The 18,574-nt window shown below is 40.2% G+C and overlaps 1 long non-coding RNA gene across 6 annotated transcripts in view; it reads right to left on the bottom strand.

Moving 5' to 3' along the window:
- Positions 1-18,574, bottom strand: part of LOC141560810 (uncharacterized) — a 1,071,928-nt gene that overhangs the window by 59,516 nt on the left and 993,838 nt on the right. For 2 of the 6 annotated variants that reach the window (XR_012487817.1, XR_012487819.1), the window contains exon 1: positions 11,929-12,154. The exons of the other annotated variants lie outside the window; for them this stretch is intronic. This is a non-coding gene — a long non-coding RNA (uncharacterized LOC141560810). Of the gene's footprint in view, positions 1-11,928; positions 12,155-18,574 lie in introns of those variants that run through there. 6 annotated transcript variants of the gene reach the window in all.

Here is an 18,574-nt window from a genome sequence, read left to right as displayed (position 1 = left end):
GTGAGTGGCGGATGTACCCAGTCGCTCGCTCTGTACGGGGTGTTCTTCTGTCTCGCTTTGGCTCACTCACTCGCTCTTTCTTTTCCTTCTCTTCTTTCTCCTTTTCGCTTATTCTTTAAAGACTTTAAAACTTGGTGGCTACAACTTCTAGAGGGAGAGAGGAGAGGAGCGTGTGATTTGCATCTGCCGGTGCCAGGTGCCAAGAGAGAGTGAGAGAGAGAGAGTGAGAGAGAGAGAGAGAGAGAGAGAGAGAGAGAGAGAGAGAGAGAGAGAGAGAGAGAGAGAGAGAGAGAGAGAGAGAGAGAGAAGATGGGGGGGCACTTATACCGCCACCGCCTCCAAATCTGGGGGGGGGGCAGCAAGATACAATTAAAATTGTACTAGGGAGGAGGAGGAAAGATAAAGAGAAGGGGAATAGGAACGAGAGAAAGAGGAAAGGAAGGAAGGGGGGAAAACACCTTAGAGCCCGAGAGAAGTTGCCCAATAATTTGTTCTCTCTCTGGTTTCCCTCTTCTCAGCTGGGGGAATCAGAAGAGGAGGAGCGGGGAAAGAGACACACACTGAGCCAGGGACCCAGCAGCCATACGCTGAGCACGGAACTGCCATTAAATGAGTTTGCCGCGGCCAATGGGAGAGCTGCGGCGGGAGGATTATTTGCATGGCGCGCTGTCGAGTGACGTGAGGAGGTGAGATATATAAACTCTGGGAGGGAGGAAAGGAGGGAGGAAGGGAGGGAAAGAAGGAAGGGGAAGGAAGGAGGGGCTTGTGAAAGGGGGTGTCACACAAGCCACATTGCTTCCTGAGCGAGGGAACTAGGAGTTAGCCATCCTAACTCTTCCTCACAGGCGTTCTCAGAATGATTAATGATTTGATTTTAAACGAAGAAGAAAAAGGTAGAGCGGTAATAATACGATCTCTATCTGGGTTTAAATGGTCAAAATTGCAACAGAGATCCTTCTCCGACCAAAGCATGAAAAAGTTGAGAGTGTCTGGCATGGTTGCTCTGTCTTGGAAAGAAGACAGGGAAGGGGTGCGTGTGTGTGTATGTGTGTAAGAATTGGAGAAAGCACAAAAGAAAAGGGAGAAAGTGAATTTCTATCAATTATGGAGGGTCTTCAACTTGAACATTCCAACTTTTAAGTACTCCGCTTTTTCCCCCAGCTTACTTTTTCCTTATTACCCTTTCTTAATACGATGATACATTTGTTATAACTCCATTGATTGTTTCTCCAATAATTCTTACGCAAAGGAAAAACCTTTAAAGTTAAAAAGTCAACCTTTCTCCAATTCAAGGACCTTGTCTATGCTGGTCTCAAGAGATGAGAGCTTCAACATTTAACTCTCCTATCCACTGATAACTATCCTTTCTCTTTAAAAAACGAAACGAAACGAAACAAAACAAAACAAAAAAACCCAGCCCCCCATATCTCTTGGGAGGTTATACATGACCAAAGTACAGCTGTATTCTTAGCATTTTAAATATCAATTTAAGAAAGTTGTTTTGAAGACAATATACTATCTGAAGATTGTCCCAGATAATTATGGTCTATCAATGAATGGCAACACTTGACAATAGGATTATTGATTTGCTGATAATTTTCAAAACATTGAATCAGTCTTACTGGGAAAATGATCTCTGACATAAACATATCTCTATTTACAAAGAAGATAGTCCTGCCTTCCAAAATATGAACCCCAATTTTACGTGATCATTTTAAACTATAAATATTCTATGTCCAGTTCTGAAACAGAACCATAGTGGTGGGAAGAATTGCTGTTTCTATATAAACATGGAAAGGGTCAGAGGGAAATCAGTTGCCCCCATCTTCTACTTCCTTCTCTTAAAGTTGTAAGTATGCATCTATTTTACGCAGTCTGAAAAATATGGAAAGTGCTGGTCTTGTATGACCTTTACAACAGCGATATGATGGCCATTCTCTAATAGAAATAAACATGTAATAATAATAATAATAATAATAGTAATGATAGGCATAAGGAAATTGTTTCAGCATGTTGGGCAGTGAACACGTGACATCTTTTCTACTTTTTTGTAAGGTTGTTAATTTTCCTGACCCTGATGGTTGTCTAAGGTAAGGAATAATGATTCTTTCCTCTCAATTACTATTATTATTGCTGCAGGTTTTTTCTCTTTTTATTGCAGGGTTGCTCCTGTATGCAGGGCAACAGTGAATTGTTCTCTGTACAGATTAAACTACTTTCATTTCAGGCATTCAGCATCCAATAGTAAACTCATCAAATAATATGTAATTATATTAGAAAAGAAATGTTATTTCATATTTATTTTTCACTAAATATTCAGGTTAAAAGCTTGGTTTTCAACTACCTTCTCATTTGGTAGAGTTTGTTAAATCTTTTGATTTGTTTCATTCCTTATTCACAAACATCAGTTACACTGTGAATGAATTTTAAAAACAATAACAACAACCAACAAGGTTATTGTGTCAGAATGACATACCCATTTCTCCTTTGATAACTTAAGAGAAAATGGGTGTACACTAAGATTCAGTCTATCTTGGAAAGTCAGCAAGTCAGAAATAAAAGAAATGGTTTACAAATTATAAATTATATTATCCACTTAGCGATTGAAAGATTTTTTCCTCCTGTTTTTCAAATTAGATTTTAAAATAAGTCACCAGAGACCCCCTGAAAATACTTTGTATGAACTATGCTTGGTGCATTATTTTCCATATCAATAGAGCAATTTATTTTATAAACACCCTGCACTCCAGCGTGCATCACAGGAATGCTTTGTAGTTCTTGGATCTTGCATAGCTGACTTTGAATTGGTCTAGATTTTTTTTTCTACCACAATCCCGAAAATTGTTTCCAAATACAACATTACCCTTTGTTTCCAAGAGCATTTAAATAGAAGGTAAATGGGTTAGCCTTGAATGAGATCATGCTATTACTTAGCGTTCAAGGCTTTCGAAATAGGCTCTGTTTAGTGGCTGGATGTTACTGGGGTCCCAAGCAGTTGCACACAGTATGGGTGCTTGTATTGATAAGTATTAAACCCAAACTGCAGGTGTAACTTGTTGCCAAGTGAGAGTTGATTGACAGATACTGCCTGTGCCAATCAGGCAACAGCAGGGCACCTGGTGCCAGACCTCTTCGTACCTCCCATACTGGCATGAAGACTAAGAGAATCTTCCTACTAACTCTCCTCTGTAATTTCCTTTTGAAGCCCACCCCCTCATTTCTTTTACATCTTGATCTCCTGCTTTCTAACTCAATTAAAAAAGAAAAAAAGAAAAAGAAAAATCTCACAAGCCATGTTTAATACCCCCCCAACCCAATAAAAAGTTCAGGACCATCTAAGTAGCTTCATTTATTAAGTATTATATTAAGATTAAAAGGACTTTTCCAATGACCAAATACTAAGTGCTATTGTCAAAGAAACATCAGTCTGTTTGTTTTTTCTCAAAAAAGGCCTGGTAAAACTTGCAATTCCATGCTCAATGGAATGCTCAATTCTGTTCTATACTCTGATTTCCTCACTTGACAACCCAGCAACTTTATCTGGAGTAACTTGTTGGTCCTTTAAAAAATTTCCCTTTCACTTCAAAAGTCTAAATCTGATACAGGAGGAAGGATGTTTTGGATTTTTCTTTTCTTTGATGTCTGGGAACAATCCCAAAAGATCATCATCTGGCAATGCAAACATTGACTAAAGTATTGATGAGCTTCATACATTTAGAATGTCAAAGAGTATTTAACAGATTATAAAGCAGCATTAGGCCACCTGAGGCAAGACTATATATAACATAAGTCTAAATTTCCTGCCTTGAGAACTGTTCTGATGCTCAAGGTAAACTGATTGCTGCAATAAGTAAGTAGATAGATCTTCCAGGCTGACTTGTGTATGACCCCTTCTACACCTATTTCTGCTTATGGTTGCAGTGGTTGAGTGGCTGAGGCAGTTGAACTCTTGGTTTTCTGACAGGAAGGATTATTGGAAAGGAGGGAAATTTTCTGATATCACCAATTACAAATTTTGCGGGACAATAAGAGCTTGACTCCAAGAACTGAAAAACAAGGGTGAAACTTCTCTAGTAACTGCAACTTTCTCCATGGGGTGTTATTTGTCAAAAAGTTACCCACTGGTTCTTCCATTTTGCTTCCTTCCTAACGTCCTTCCTTCCCTTCATCTTGTCAGATGCTTCTTTCCTATTCTGCACTTCACTATGCTGGCAAAACCCTTTGCTCTCTGCCTTCTCCTCTGAGTTTGGTAGCAAAAGCAGTTACTCCTATGTTTCTGTCTTTTGAAAAGGGTAGTAGGAAAGGGTCCCCGTGAGACTTTATTCTGAGAACCACTGGTTTTTCCCTTAAAAGGGGGGAGACACAGCATCTAGGGAATTACACTTTGATTGGAATCTGATTTGGGGAAGTAGGAGGAAGATTTGGGACTCAAAGATAGGAAAAAACGGGGAGGGACAGAAAAAAAAAAAAAAGGAAGAAGAGAAAGGTGGAAAAAAATAATGATGTAATTTTTGTGTCAGCCAGAAACTTAGAAGTCAGTGGTTCCACAAGAAGGAACAAGAAAGGTAAACTGTGGGAGAAGAGAAAGTGGAGTAGGAGGTGAAGAAAAAGTGAAGTCAGAGCTGGCGGCGAGGGGGGAGGGAAAGAATTAGAGCTGGAGAGGAAAAGGAATAGAAAAAGAGGGAGGGGCACACCGACAGGCTCCCAAGCTGCTGTTCCTGGGAACGAGCCCTGAACTCTCTGGCTCCAAGTCCCAGCGCGGGCCGCGATCGCCGTCTGCTGGTAGCTGGAAAAGTCTGAGTACCCTGGCAGCCTCTGCTGTCCTGCTAGAGCTAAGATTTCCCTGTGACATAGCTCTCAGGACGTCAGCAGACACTTGCTGCTGTCCTCTGTCCGGTTCTCTCATTTCCCCGCACTTTCATCCTGGAGAGCTCTTCCAAATCAAGTACCAACGTGCGAATTTGTGATTCGTGTTACATTAGATAGAAATTCGTGTCTCTCTCCTTGTTTGAAGTGACCAGGTTGCATAGAATCGTCTCTCTTTGAACCGTTTCCAAGCTCCTATTACCTCCATTGCTATTCTGAAAAAACAATGGATAAAGCCCGAGTCCGGCAAAGGGGAGGGGAACAGGAGAAAAAGGAAGGGGAGAGGGAAAACGAAGAAAGAATAACTCTGTATTATCAAACTCAGAGTAACATCTGTGCCATTAGTGATAGCAACCAGAGCAAGAGATATCTCTAATCGTTCTCCCTATAAGTATGCGATCACTGCCTTCGACTACAAAAATGGATCGTTGCTCCACTAGCATCAGAGGAAAGGAAAGGAAACAGTAGAAAAAGGAAGGGAGGAGTAGGATAGGCAAAATAAAGTCCCTCCCATTCAAAAGCAACAACGCCTTCTTTCCAACGATTAGTGGGGAGATCCCTAAATCCACAATCAGAGAGCAAATTGTGTGTGTGAGAGTGAGAAAGAGAGTGTCTCTCTCTCTCTCTCTCTCTCTCTCTCTCTCTCTCTCTCTCTCTCTCTCTCTCTCTCTCTCTCTCTCTCTCTGTGTGTGTGTGTGTGTGTGTGTGTGTGTTTTGTTGTCGCCTCCTAGCTCTCTGGGTGAAAGCATTTGGAGAATCTCTGGAGCTTTCGAGTAGGGGCTCACCCTGTGAGCAGTATTCACACATATAATTCAGATTTCACAGCTGACCTGCTCTGAAAACCTCAATCAGCTTCTAATTGAAGGGAAAACAAAATATTGCTTCCCTACAGCAGAGCTAACGATTTAATCATTATATCAGACATTATAGCTTTTAATTAGGCTAATGCTGATACTGTATGGAAAGAGATAATTCAACACAGTTCTTGATGAATTCTGTAATTGGGTTAACGGCGGAGCAGTTGGGGGAGAGACGTCAATATTCAAGCTGCGTCTATAGCCACCAGGTTTATGAATGAAAGAAAAGGAAGGAGAGGGAAAGACCGGCACCCTGGACAAGAATTGCATTCTCTGTTTCGGTAGAGCTGAAAAAATGATGGGAGAGTGACCAAGCAGATGTCAGGATCCTTTGCTCTCCGTGGACACTGCTAGTTCACTCAAATTCTTTTTAAGCTTTCTATGTTTTCTCCCTAAAACCATTAGATGAGATTAGTTTTGACTTTGCCCACACTTTGCCCTCATAGTTATACTTTAGCTCCGATCTTCTGAAACGTAGCATTTTTTGTTTTTGTTTTTGTTTTTTTAAACCAATAGAAGGGAGTAGAAAGTCCAGGGCCCAATTTTAGAGTGAAATTCGATTAGGACGCTATCGAAACAACGAAATTTTCCCTCTTCCAAGGTGGCTTCTTGACCTCCTGTTCAGTAGTCAGTCGTGCAAAATTGGAGAACACCAGCCAGGATGGCTAGCTTTTCTACACACACTTGGTTAGGATTCATATTCACGGAGTTAAAGCTCTAGCCCCTCCGGATCAGAAAGAGAGCATCGAAACTTGTCAGTTCTCGAACAGTCTTCGTCATTATTAAATTTTCATTATGATTAATCTAATCATTAGGCTGATTCCAAAGGTACGCCGATTGCCTAGCCCCTAGGTACTAGGAAGTCTAGCCCAGCTCACCTAAATCCAACCCTCTGTATGGAGGGCGGAGGATGGCAGGAGACCTTATTTTCTGTTGATTAGGGCTTTGGGGCTGTCTCCAGGTGGAGGAGAGCAGTCACGCCTGGCCTACGCTAATTGCCCTCGCAATGGAAGTTGTGTGACTGGTAAAATTTCCTTTAAAATAAACCAAAGGTATCGTCAGTCTATAAAGACTCCTTCCCAGTGCCTTAAAAAAAAATATATATATATATATATATATATATATATATATATATATATATATATATATATATATATATCAGAGGTTAAGGTTCCTGCAAAAGAGTAAAAACTTGGTATTAGAACTCACTATCTAGAAGCATTATTTTTCCCAAAAGAGACTCAGTGAATTTTTCATCACACCTCATACTTGGTGAAGGGCAAGATGATTGAATCGTTGTCATACTACACTTTGCGACCTACGCTTTTGTTCTCAACCTTTTCTCCCCATGTACTGCTTATTCAGAATGCGTTGTAGATTTGGGTGATATCACCGTCTATCTCTCTGCTTTTCAGGGCACACTAAAGTGACATCCAAGTTGGTCCTTCAGTTGAGTTTGCACTAGGCGGGGCCAAAAGAACCATCAGAGAAGTAGGTTCAAGAATAGTTTTATTTCGAAAAGTGCTAGCTTCTTTTCAATTCAATTGGATTTTTCAGTAGGTATCTGAGTAGAACCTCCTCAAATTTTAATACAAATGGTTTCAGGATTTGATCTTTGTAACCACGTTTATATTCATGTTTCCCCCCTTTTAAAAAAAAGGTCTCCTTACACGCTGGCTTAACTATGAGAGCACAATATCCTCCTGAAAGATAAATATACCGTATTGTGATTCATCCTTGTCTTATTTTGTCAGTAATTACCACAAAATTAAATGGGTCACTGCTAAAGTTTCATTCACACAAATCCCTGTAATTAACAGTTTGAATACATCTTTTTACGTTATACAAAAGTTGTAATTTTCTAACGCGTGTAGTTTTTTTTTTTTTTTTTTTTGATGAAGAATGCATGCGTTAGGTGTAATAACAAGAATATGAGGTACCTGTTTTCAACAGCAGGTTTGGGTGGCTCTAGTTACGAAATTTTAGGAAGGATAGGACGGGATTAAACTTTTCTGGCGAGTGGGGTGGTGGAATGGTGGTTGTGGGGATGAAGAGAGCGAACAGCTCTTCTAAATCAAGCATCTGCAGACCTAACCCCAACGCAGAGGAAACGGAGTGGCCAATACGCACTTGAGATTCCTAAAGCGAGCATCTTTGAAGTGATTCAGCAGCAAACGACTTCTATACGAAATAAAGAGGTTAAGAAACGGGCAATGCAGAACCATAGTCACACTGCCTGGATATATAGTCTAAGGCAACTGGACTGTTGGAACTCTGAAGAAAAAAAAAAAAAATCGAAAACAGTGTTTCAAGCCTATGCAAGACGAGTCATGCTGAAGTCCAGGGAAGACAATACCCAGGGGAATAGAGTAGTATGTTCAAAAGAAGAAATTGGCATTATGACTACACATTCCCTTTCTCATATTCTCTCTCATTAGACTCCAATGGAAAAGGCGTCACTCACATGAGGGAGATAAGTCATAAGGAATTTCTATATGAAAAGAAATAAAGTGAAATCATAGAGGCATTTTTTTTTTCTTACAGGCTATCCCTGTTATTGCAAATTAGATTAGCTACACAGGCTTCAATATAAACATGACATGCGGTTCACACAGAGTGAAAGGATCATCCACTCCAATCTCTCTTTTCATCGAAGCATCTCACATAAATTACATCTTGTCCTTTAATACACTTTTCAATGAGATTAAAACATCACTCTGACACAATTTCAAGCCTTTTCAGTCGCATCCATCGCTTACTTTAGAAAACAGCAAACAAGGGAGGAAAGAGACATCTAAATAATCTAGCAATGATTCGGGATTTAAATACCTACACACACACACACACACACACACACACACACACACACACACACACACACACAACTGCTGCCCACTACTTTGAGCTAATAAAGGTCTGTTGGCTCTGCCTTAATAGAACTTCCTTAGACACAACAAAGACTTATTTTGGCTCCTCTATTCGAAGTAGGGAAATCAAGTTTAGATCAGGTTATATGAATACTAGGGTTACGTTAAAGAGGAATTTTTTTTTTTTTTTTTTTTTTTTTTTTTGTCTACCTTGATACTTCTTCCTATTTGAAAATACTCCTTGATACGATGGAGTCCAATAATCTCGACTAACTCTTTAAAAGGCTTTAAGGAGAAATTGCTTTGAAAACAAACAACAATAAGGGTCAAAAGTTTTTGGAAAAGAGCCCCAATTCTTGATGTGAGGACTCTAGGAGCTATGCACAGGGATAGGAGAAGTATAGGGATGATTTCTATAAAAATAAATGATTCTCTTCTAACTCATCCTAAAATTTCTGGTATTCCAAAGATTTTTCTTCTTGTTTTCCCTCTTTCTCATCTCCTCCCTTTGACCCTTTAACCAATTATTCACTCAAAGTTTGTAACCTCAGCCAATGAACTTCAGTTGTTGATCTCCGAATAGAGGCAAGGCCAAGGACAGGATCGAGTCCCTCCAGAGAACATGAATAGAAAGGGCTAACGTGACAAAACCTTTTCAAATTCAAGGTATTCTGAATTTGTTCTGGGAGCTGAGTCTTGTTGAAAGAAAAAACGCAGATTTACCTTTAATTTTTAAATGTTTTAATTAAACTCGTGGAGTCCAAAGGCCTGAACTTTTCTGAGGGAAGGATGATAGTCTACATGCCCCATCTCCTTACTAATCAATGTTTTAGTATACCCTTAAAAACGACATAATTCGAGCAGTTTGATTTCTGCCTGAGCCTACTACTTCTGGAAGAGGGATGGAGGGATGCTCTGAAATGCAAAAACTTGACAATTTTCTAGGCAAGGGAGAAGAGGAAACACCTTCCTCTCCCTTTTCTCTCCTCTCCCCTCTCAACACACAGACTCCCTGACATATATTTCTATGCCAAACATCCTCAATCCTTTCATCTTATATTAAGGTTTTTTTTGACTAAGAAAATCTAAGAAATCAAGATTTGAACTCCTATTGGAAACTAGCTCGAGGGCTACATTGCTCCACATCTGGCAGATATAGTGGCTTCTGTCATTATTCCCGGCCCCGGTGAGGTCCTGGACACTCCAAGCAACTTCATTGTTAATTCTCAAGCTCATCGTTCTATCCGGGAAAAGCTGCTTTCCGGTAGTCGTGGGAAAAGAGGAATAAAGCCAATCAGGTGCTACGGCAGAGAGTGGGAAAGAATTGTGGAATCCAACATAAATCCACCCCCAGACATAGGGATTTGAGGGGGATGCCCTAATGTCTCCCTTCCAGCTTTAAGAGAAGGGAAGAAAGGATGTGGGGAGATGGATTTCAAATTAGGTAGGGGATACTTTGGCTTTCAGCCTAACCTTTCACTTTCCCCGCTGCATCTGGGTGGGACAGGCTGCTGGAAGTCCTCAGGTCGTGAGGGTAGGAAAAGCAAAAAATGGGGAATTGGGAAGAGTACATCGTATGGCTAGATCCGAGCTTCTGGAGACTGAGACTAGGCCTAGACCTGGGACTGAAAAATAAATTTAAAAAAGCAAACTCCACAGCATTAACTACAGGAAAAATAATATCTAAGTTTAAAATCTCTAAGGTATCTAAATGGCAGAGAACAGTTCATCTTGGTGCCTATTGGCAGGAATTCATTTTAGTGGCCTTCAACGTTTCGTATCTACAGAAGGATTTTGCTTTTTCTGGGATCCTGTCAGTTTCACCACCCTCCCCCAGCTCATACACTTTCACAAAAACGCTTCCAAACGGAAGCCCCCACCGAGCAGCTCTTGGAAATCAATGTCATAAAACGGGCTTTTAATGGGTTAATTGACTGGAGGCTGCTATCATGTTTAAACACCTGTTTCTTGAAAAGAGAGTCAGCCAAATCCCATTCCTTCCCCCAATCAATATCCACACATTCCTGCCCCCGCCGCCTGTTGATAGACCAAAAGAAAAACAACAACAAAAATCCATTTCACCTTTTAAACTTGGTAACCTTTCCTCTTCGTGTGTAGCTAGGCGGGGGGCGGGAAATGGGAAGAGGGGAGTGGAAGGAAGAATTGCTTCCATAGCTGCCCCTTTGCCTTAAACCTTAAGAGAAAGATTCCGTGCCAGCCCGATTATAACTCATAATGGCAACTTTCTTTGGACGCATTTATTTATGGATTCAAGGTTCCTTAGTATTTTTACATAATAAAATCTAACTAGGATGAGATTTCGTAGGAAGGAAGTAAACAGATTAATGGATTTACAGTATTATAAAGGCTGTCATCTCCCAACTACTCACAATGTCCCTCACTACCCAGAAATATCCCTCATACTGCAACCTTTGCTTTCCTGAATTCACTGGAAAGAAGTTCCTTATCTGCCCTGTCAAGCTGCATTAGAAATGCAAGCTATTCATTCTAATGTACTCTGCCCGGGGGTGGGAACTTAGTAGGCATTAGCTGAAGTGCCTAGGACTTCTTTTCCTATTGATTTTTTTTTTTTTGGTAGGCAGTATTAATATAGTCAAGACCATTGGTCAGTCAAAATTAAATTGATTCTTTGCCTCAAACACTTCTCACTAAATGGCATCACGCTTCAACATGTTAATTTTTAAAATGTAATTGCAAGTCCACTGATTTAGCTCCTTCTGCAGCCAAGCGAGTCGCGCCGTGCGCGGCCGGCACTGACACCGCCATAGTCCGTAGGAAGCGTTGGGGAGCCAGCGGTTGCCCCTTCTAAGGCACCCCGGTGAGAGGGAGGGGAAGAGAAGGAAAGGGAAGAGAGAGGAGACAGAGAGAAGGGTAAAAGGAAGGGTAGTTGAAGAGATGAGAGCTTTCCTTCAGGTCTGTATTCCTGGGGAACAGTAGAAAGCTCATCAAAATAACAAGCTGACTCTCTCTATATCTCTCTCCTCCCCCTCAAAAATAATAGTAAGGAATTGAGAGAAAAACAGAAGTATACATTCTTTGGAAGACTGTTAACCCAAAGTCGTGTAACTACGTATGTGTAAAATTCAGTGACAAATGTACACACCAGTAGCACGCGATTCAGCAGAGGTCTGAGTCTCAACACTTGCTTTCTAGATTACACTGAAAAAAAGCCTGGACAACACCTCCCTCCCCCCCTCCGCTACTTTTGCTGAAACTCAGTGTTGAAACATCCTCCCCCCCCCCAACCAGCCTTTGTCGCACCCCTCCCCCAAACAGTACTGGCGGAAGACCCCCTCAAAAGTTAGAGACACACTTACATTTCCTCTTCCAGTTCCATCCTCCTCCCAATAGCAGCTCAGGGACAGTCTCTCCCCTATACAATCTGACCTTAAAACACCTTCCAGAGATTTTTATTAGAGACCCTGGTTTTAATAACGGCTCTCTGCAAACACAGGACCGAGAGTCCTACCCCTTCTAGACCCTGTCCCAGCCAAGGCTCCCGAGCGGCTTTGCCACCGGAGACGGGAGTGCCCGGTAACACACACGCGCCGCACACACACACACACACACACACACACACACACACACACACACACACACACACACATTCACACTATTCTCTCTCTCTCTCTCTCTCTCTCTCTCTCCTCTCTCTCTCTCTCTCTCTCTCTCTCTCTCTCTCTCTCTCTCTCTTTCATACACACACACAACCACACACACACACACACACACACACACACACACACACACATATATATATGCACACACACACACACACACACATATATATGCACACACACACACACACACACACACCACTCACGTACTCACATACTGCACGGGAGAGAGAGACAAGAAAATGAAATTTATTATTGATAGAAAAGACTTTAAAGACAATTTCAAGTTATTGTTTCTCTCTGGAAAAAAAAAGGGGGCTTTTTCCCCTCCCTCACATAATGAAATGCCTTTTGTGTGGCGCCGAACAATACCAAACAAGTATTCTAATAAATAGCCACTTTTTTGTTCCGTCTCGACTGTGAATAGAATTGAGCAGTTGGTTTGAGAGCAGCTGGGACGCTGCTTTGAGCTGGGAGGGAGGTGGAGCCGACTGACACTCTCTCTCTCTCTCTCTCTCTCTCTCCCTCTCCTCTCTCTCTCTCTCTCTCTCTCTCTCTCTCTCTCTCTCTCTCTCTCTCTCTCTCTCTCTTCCCTCTATTCCCACACCCCCTTTTCTCTTCCCTTTTCTGTTCTAGCTTCTCCTTCCCTTACTCTCACCTTCTACGGATCTTTATATCCCCTCTTCCCTCCTGCTTTCCTTGGACCAACCTTTTTAAGGTCCTTCACTTTTGAGCGCTGCACCTGCCCTATTTACCCGGCACCTTGACCTGAAGATTTATTTCTTCACTCTCCCCCCTCCCCCGTTTTCCAGGCCTTCCTCTCAATTACTTAGATTTCATTTTTTCTTTCCTTTCTTCACTCTATTCAAAAATACAACTTAGTTTTTTTCCTCACCTCTAACCCTGTGAGACCCCTATTTTCCAAAGTGCTTCCTTGTAGATAAATTCTTCAGCTTCCCAAATTCCCATTATCTACAGCTTCCCTTCCATTACATAATGTGTAAATTCACTCTTTATTCCTCCTTTATTTCTCCTTTTACTTTCTTTGCTCAATAGGACGGGCTTTGCGCTTTGTTCTCTCTCTCTCTCTCTCTCTCTCTCTCTCTCTCTCTCTCTCTCTCTCTCTCTCTCTCTCTCTCTCCTCTCTCTCTCTCTCTCTCTCTCTCTCTCTCTCTCTCTCTCTCTCTCTCTCTCTCTCTCCCTACCCCTTCTGTCTCCCTCCTTTCCGATTTCTCCCTTCTCCTGAAAGGGTGTATGACACCTCTGGCTGTAATGCAAAGCAGCTGTTAGTCTCCTGTTTCCTAAACAGCTCTCGTTTACAGTCATGACTTTTTTTCCCTCCTATTACTCCATCTCATCTCCAATCCCTTTCACGTCAACATGACAGCTGCTATAGGAAAGACAGTCAATAGAGGTTAGTAATATGGACACAAAAGCACCTACAGCTTTCCAGGTAAGCGTTGTGTTTTTTAAGAACACCCGAGTTATTTTCGGCTCTGGTGGTAGGCGGGTAAGTAGGTGGGTGAGTGGATGGGCTGGCAGGGATGTTCCAGGGAGGTGGCTAGGGGAGAATCCCCTGTAGTAGACGTATGGAGCCAGAGCCAAAAGGGAGCACAGCAGGGCTGTAATTCTCGCCCAGTAGGGACATCCACATCTTACACCCTTCTCTCTCTAAGGCCAAGGAGCACGGGAGATCTGCAGTACTTTGCCAAAGGTTGAAGTCTTTCCATAGTATCTCAGTCTGCACTCGAGGCACTTTAGATAGGTCTCGGCTCCCTGAAGTTCAAACCCTTACAGTTCAGCGTGACTCACTCTGAAGATAGAATCCCAGGGCATCTCATCAGGTGGGGATTATCGCTCCCCAACCCATACACATTAGCACACATCCAGATCTCAAAAGGCAAGATGAAAACCCACCTTTTGTGAATATGACCTAGCAGCGAAGAATCTCCCCCTCTTCTCTCTCTCTCTCCCCCTCATTCTCTCTCCCTACCCCCCCAAGTGCCATGTGTGGATGCTTTTATACTTGGAACTAAAATCACCCACTTCTAATTCATTGGAATTGAATTTGAAAATACATATACATATACATGTGTGTATATATTCCCTAAACAGCCAACCATTATTTTACAAAGCATTGTGTATGGCAAGATATGAGACATGTTCACCTATATTAAATATATTATATATTTCCAAATACAGTCAAGATCTATGTGTGTATTTATGCATGTGTACACATATAGGCATAGCTATGTCATAAGAGTAGAACTATGATAATTTTTTTTCATTGCTTGCAGCTGCAGGTCCAGAAGATCCTTGTCTGTCTGGCTCTAATAGTAGAGGCGAAGAAACCACATGACTTTTACTCAATGGATCTCAATCTACAGAAATACTATGTCATTTGCAAATTATTTCTTAATCGGACTAAGCTACTTAGAAATGTAAGGAAAGAAGCGTTTGTGTCTTGAACCGTGCCAAAGAGCAGAGATTTTGAATGGAAATTAATTTTCCTAATAGTATCTCTTTCTCAGCGAGGCTCATTGGTCTCTGTGTGCAGGGACTCTAAAGCATGGGCATGCATTGTTAGTTAGCAGATCTTTCCTCCTGGTTGGGGGATTTCACATTTTATTTTGAAATGCATCTTAAAAAAAACAATAAACAAGCAAACAAACAAATTAAAAAAAAAAAAAAAACTTTATCCCCTCGGAGTTTAAGGTGATTTAATTCAATCACGGGGAGATGTCATTAGTTGCCATGTGAGGAGAAACTGAGCGATGACAGTTTTTTTAAAATTTTTTAAAAATTTTTTATCGGGTTTGTGCAGATAGGAAGCACGCTGGAATCTGGTTGGGGGAAAAGGCTGAGGAAAACACTGGGATTTGGATCTTTTCCAGCAGAGGCACTGAAAGCTTTTCTTTTTGTATGGAAAATGGAAACATTTTGGAATACAGATTTAAAACTTTGACTTATATTTTACATGTTAAATAACTGAAAGATTGGGTACAACATCGAATAAAGCTTCCAAACCTGCAAATATTTGAATGGTTTCTGTAAAGTGGAGCAGCTGTCAGTCAGCTGGGTTTGACAGGCTGCCACAATTTTGTCACTTAATAGTGGGTGTTAGGCTAAGTGCAAAACACTCTGGCAAACAGATGTCAAACCCACATCTCATATAAATGTGGGTTGTAAAATTGAATTTTAACCCACATATATGTCTTAAAAATTGGAGCCAGTGTGTAAACTCCTCATAGCATGGAGGGCCTGGGAGAGAACCTTTCCTCTGGGTTTGTGCCAGAAATAGGAGGAAGATTTGGAAATCTGACCCCCCCCCCAGTTTTTAAACTAATCGATCTCCTTTATCCATCAGAGGCTAGGAAGAACTACTGAGTGAAACGTGAAAAAAGGAGAGGAGTGGGAATATAAAGAACAAAATAAGCACATCACAACCAAACTGTTCTTTCTCTCTCCCTCCTTCTCTTCCTTTCTCCCTCTCTCCCTCTCTTCCTTTCTTCCTCCCTCCTCTCTCTTCTCTCTTTCTCTCTCTGTCTCTCTCTCTGTCTCTTTGTCTCTCTGAGTCTCTCTGTCTCTCCTCGCTCTCTTCTCCATTATTCTCTGCCTTCACCCCTATTTATCCCCTTCCCCACAGCCCCTTTGCAGTTCATTTAATAAGATCTCTGTAGGCATTGTCAAGGGGAAGATGGAAGTTGGTGATCTCTTTCCTTAGGTTTGCCTCTGCTAGTAAAAAAGGAAGCTTCCCACTTGCTTCACTGTGAAGACCCTTTTTCTTTTAATTTAAGGAGTCCCTCCCCTGGTTTCTCTTCTCCATTGCAGTGAAGGTTAAAGAAGAAAAGAAATGAAGTCACCCAAAGTCCAAGCTGCATATAGCACCTGAAACTGATTAGTACCAGGGACCAGCAAAGAAAGTAGGATAGCCATAGGTCATACCTGGCTCCCACAATCAAGGAAACTATGTCAATGTGTTCTCAGATTTCTCAGTGGGCTGGGGATCAGAGAGAATATCAATTTATTTGCTATTTCTCTTAAGATGTCATTCCCAGGACAGAATTGGGCTTCCTTCCCTTCAAAGCATCAAAAGATAAATGACTCTCTAATCTTTCTTTTTCCTTCCTTCCCAAAGGATTCAGCGATAGGAAAAGTGGATATTAAGATGCTATTTACTCTAACTATCCAGGGATTCCAGATTTTTTAGGCTCCCTTCTCAGGAAGATGAATACTTAGAGAGCCACTCCTACCTTTATCACCTATTCCAACTAGTGTGAGCTTCAGTTTGGCTTTTGCAGGGATGGGGCAGAATATGGATATAGGGAAGTGGGTGAGGAAGAGGAAAGAGAGCAACTCACAAAAGTGACATGCAATATATATTCCTATATTCCAGGAATATATTCCTTGAAGGTTGACAGAATCTGGTTTACTCTATACTAGCCCTGATAGCATTAATATTTAACTGTTTTTGTTGCAGGACAAAATAATAAAGATTGTTCATTTTGCTCTCTTGAGAGAGCAAAATGATACATAGGTTATCTACCACATTGAGAGTACTAGTCTTTCTTGAAATGTCTTCCTAAATTGTTCTACCTTTTGGTGATGATGGCTACCTTATAGTGCCAATGAAAATATTTATGTGATCAAACTTTATTTTAATAATATCAATTAAAATCTATGTCATAATTCATTAATTGCTGTTAATTTTTATATATAGATACACTTAAGCTTGGCATTTTGACCATATTTCCTTCCCTTTTGCGTAATCTCTCTATCAATTCATTAAAAAAAACCCTGAAACTTTCAGCTGGAAGGTCAAAAGAGTACAGAGAAGAGATGCCTTTTCCATAAAATTTACTGTAACAATAACAGCTATTATTATTTTTATAGTGTTATTCAGATTCATATGTATATGTATGTATGAAGAAAAGTCTTATATACATTGATATTATATACATATATGTATACATGTATATATTTATATGTACAAGTTTTCCCTCTATATGTTTTGTGGGCTTTAAAAATATTCCATTCATGATGACTATTTTTAAAAAAAAATTATATACATTCTAGAGTTTTTATTATTCAGTTCATCTTGAGTATAATTGTTTTCAAAACACAAGTTTTAACTGTCTTTTATCCTAAGTTCTTCTCATTTTTTAAAATTAGTGAATAGCAGTTTGAAAAAAAAATACCTATTTGCCCATAGTATTTGTGTTATTGGAATGTCATTCAAAGCATAGTTTAAAAAAATTACCTTCTTATGAAACAAAAAGAAGAGAGTTTAAAATGGGGTGAGGACTGGGGGAAGGACACAATTATAACATGTTTGTTTATACATTCTGCATTTTTATTTAGAATTTGTACAGCACCAAATATATAGTGAAATTACTCAATGTAGTTTTCTCAACCTAAATAATTCTAAATCCCATATTAGATAATAATTGAAGTATGTGTATTTAGGAGTTTCTAATCAAAGATTATGATTTTCACATTAGAAGATATCAAAAAAGAAAGTAACCAAGTCAGTGGGGAAAAGCAGCAACACTTGGCACTTAGATAAATAATATGTTTCCAAAAGGAACCATATTTTGAAATTATTCATTCAAAGGACCCCAGAAAGCCTCTCAGGTTCTATATACTTTATGGGGTCAGAATACCTCCGAGCCCCCATCCCTTTATATATTTATTCGTCATCCTGAGTACATTAGAGAAAAGATGTTTAATGAAATAACAGTTATAAAAGTAGTAACAAAATATTTAAATCTAGATTTAGCTGGATATATTCTAATATATTTATGTGAAATGAATATATCAAGACAGTGAGCCAAAATTTTGCATAATGTTCAACTTGAGTATTTTTATCAATATAAGAAATAATGTTCAATGACTATTGTAGATTTATCCCCACATTGTAAAGATAAGCATTCTCTGGAAAGAGGTATATTTTCCATTGAAAACATATGGATGACTTTATTTATGAAAGCCATTACAAATGAAGCTATTTAGAGCAAGCATTACTGTTTTGGTGTAAAACAGCACATAACGTGACTGGCTTTGAAGTATTCCTCATGATAAATATCACATCAAGAGCTTAAGGAAATACTTCTTAGCATTGTGGTTGGTTTTTTGAAAAAATACAAAAGAGCAAAGTACATGGTTCTATCTCTAGAGGAGTTTATAATCTAGTTGATTGGAGAAGATTAACAAGCATTATACAAAATCAATTGCTGTTTAATGAATTTAAAGGGCAATTTATAAATAAGTGTTAAATTGTGTGGTATAGGTTCGTAAATGCTTAAGGTCAGATGGCATAGAGATCAATGCAGGCCAGAAGGCTTCT

The sequence above is a fragment of the Sminthopsis crassicaudata genome, chromosome 3 (genome assembly GCF_048593235.1).
Source record: "Sminthopsis crassicaudata isolate SCR6 chromosome 3, ASM4859323v1, whole genome shotgun sequence".
Classification (NCBI taxonomy): Eukaryota; Metazoa; Chordata; class Mammalia; order Dasyuromorphia; family Dasyuridae; genus Sminthopsis; species Sminthopsis crassicaudata.
Note: the sequence above shows the minus strand (reverse complement) of the source record. Positions and strands in the feature narration are given on the sequence as shown.